Below are 2,916 nucleotides of genomic sequence, written 5' to 3'. Positions count from 1 at the left end.
ATATATATATATATATATATATATATATATAAGAATAAATGAATATATATATATATATATATATATATACAAACATACATACACATATATATATATGTGTGTGTGTGTATATAATATATTTATGTATGTGTGTCATATTATTAAGAAATTCGAATGAGAAGTGGGATTTGATTTCTAATCATCGTTAAAAATATATTCGAATGGCTTTTTCCAATAATTGCCTCATTATGTTTTCCCTTAGAGAACGTTATTGATAGTGGAACACGAAATCATTATCACAATATACGTCTGAACTCATACCTACATAGATGCACATACACGCGCACGTATATACACGCATATACACGCACGAGTGCGCAAGTATATGTGTATGTTTGCCTATCAGTATATGTGTGAGTGTGTGTGTGTGTGTGTGTGTGTGTGTGTGTGTTTGTCTGTGTACGTCCCCGTCAACATTAGTTTAAATTACCTGTTTTCTATTCTGGTGTTAAGTAAGGGAAAACTTTATTTAGAATATGATATAACTGACCATTTATGTCATATATCAGATATGTAATTCACGCCCTACCTCACATACATTCACACACACACAAAAAACATCGGTTTAAACGTATCGGGATCCGACAACCTACACTACCTTTTGTTAGTCATAATGCTTATATCAAATGTAACATTTGTGTTCAGCCAACCAATAGGAAAGGGTCCCACAGATATTGCAATTATGAGGGTTGCAGGTCAGCACAGGCAGTATATTTACCGTCAGTTTTCGCCTTTGCCCTGCATCCTGAACTCCGTTAATGCTAGTTGAATGAATTTGACAGGATGACCTCCAATTTGTTCGCTCCAAGTTTGTAAATATATATATATATATATGAAATAAAAGCAACTCTAGTATGCTATAGTAAACATTATTAACCACATACGCTTAATGAATACGGCTCGTGTGTTTTCTAGTGCTGGCAATATGTTGGTATATATACGCTCTCAAACAGCCCGCTGTTACACTACCTCAGAGACATGGGCAGGCGAGGTAACTCACCTGCAATCCTATTTGGGAGTGACAGACATCGATATTTAGCCATTTGTGGCATGTCACTATCTTATTAATGCTCAGGTTGAAAGCAAATTACTTAGTCAGTCCGTGACTTATATGCTTATATGTTGCATCAGGTCATCCCATAAGTTGGTCCGAATTTTGATTAAAGAAATCAAATGTTGTATTTAGTTGAAATTTAATCATCAATGTACTTTCCATCCGTCTATTTACAAGCTTTTGAATCCCAACAATATAAAACTCCTTTGGTTTCAGAGCAAAGAACTCTGAAATGTCAGTTTCGATCCCCTCCTGGCTTGCGAAAGTTATGTTCCCCAAATGATTCTGCAAACTACGAAACAAATGCAAGTCTGAAGGAGCAAGGTCGGGTAGAAAAGGTGGATGAGCAAATATATATATATATATATACACATGTATGTGTGTGTGCGTGTGTGTATTCATGTGTGTGATCTTGGCTACTGCTTCTAGTTATATCAATATATAATATGAGCTGTAGGGCATTCGAATGTATTACACCGACAAAACTGCCTGAGAGTATCTGACGAGCTACAGACTGAAGCTAAAGAAACTGAGTTTGTACGCGTTGGGTGAAAACGCAAAATATATGCAGTGATATTTACTTGGAATATCGTGCAATATCGTGATTGGAATATAAAGCAACAGTGGAAAAGTAAGCCGCTGGATAATATCAATTATTGCACCCTATCCATCGGCAGTCTTGATACTATAATTTAACAGCTCGATTTTGACGAGACAAATTTGTTCATTACCTTGTCCCCAAAACTCGCGGCTCTGCGTAGATGTAGATTTATTAGAAAAATGATCCTCATCCTTATGTGAAATCACAAATGAATACTTATCACGCTAAGTAATGTAAATAAGGATGGGGTTGTCCCAGTCTCTCGTTCATCAGAAGCAGACACGCACAAATAGTGTCGTGAAAATGAACTGCCGATATACAAGATAACAGTGTCGTTGCTGAATTTTGATTTCAACATGTCACTGTGCATCGTTTATTTAATTTATAGAATCACAGTCTTAATATACACACAATCCTATAAATACTGGAGAAACATGTGTATATAATCAACAGTAGAAGAAATCTCCTGTTCTCGCTAAAATATGTCGACACACCTTCGTAATTCTAGTTTGAAAACATCGTAAATATGTACGTTTCATTTACTATTCTGATGACTAAGTGTCAAGCATCCGTTTTCAGTCAAGCCGATAAGCGATGTTTACTTCCTGTCTTCAGGTTTAAATCGATTCACTCTATTGTATTTCCGCTTTCTTAAAAAAGAACATATTTTTTTTTTACGTTTCATCAGTGGAATTATTATTTTTGCCATATTTCTTCATTTCCGTTTGTATTATTTTTCGTTATATAATGTCTTCTTCTTATTGTATAGTGCAATTGTACTCGACAATTTCTGCAAAAGACTCAGTTTATTTATAAGGAGACGCGGTAGCAGTTTCTGTGGTTATGAAGATGGTCTGAAGTAATTATGATTTAATATGCATAAACCTGGTTAAATTTATGATATCCAATATCTCTGTTAAAGTCTTCGATTAATGTGTGCTTAAAGATTAAGGATTTGATTACAGGTTATGGTTTCAGCAGATTAAATTCAACATCTGCTTTTAGAACAAAGCGGACATTTAAATAAGCTTTCCCTCCAGAAACACACATATATCCAAAATAACTATAAACATGCATGTAGAAGCTAAATGTTGCATTACATATCTAGATACACATCATACGCTTACACACAGGCCCCAGCAATACACACACACACACACTCTCTCACTCACTCACTCACTCACACACACACACACACACACACACACACACTCTCTCTCAC

The 2,916-nt window shown here is 35.3% G+C and overlaps 1 long non-coding RNA gene across 1 annotated transcript in view; it reads right to left on the bottom strand.

Annotated features, from left to right (window-relative positions):
• Positions 1 to 2,916, bottom strand: part of LOC128250621 (uncharacterized) — a 19,319-nt gene that overhangs the window by 15,469 nt on the left and 934 nt on the right. The window lies entirely within an intron of this gene.

Source organism: Octopus bimaculoides, chromosome 23, assembly GCF_001194135.2.
Source record: "Octopus bimaculoides isolate UCB-OBI-ISO-001 chromosome 23, ASM119413v2, whole genome shotgun sequence".
Lineage (NCBI taxonomy): Eukaryota > Metazoa > Mollusca > Cephalopoda > Octopoda > Octopodidae > Octopus > Octopus bimaculoides.
Note: the sequence above shows the minus strand (reverse complement) of the source record. Positions and strands in the feature narration are given on the sequence as shown.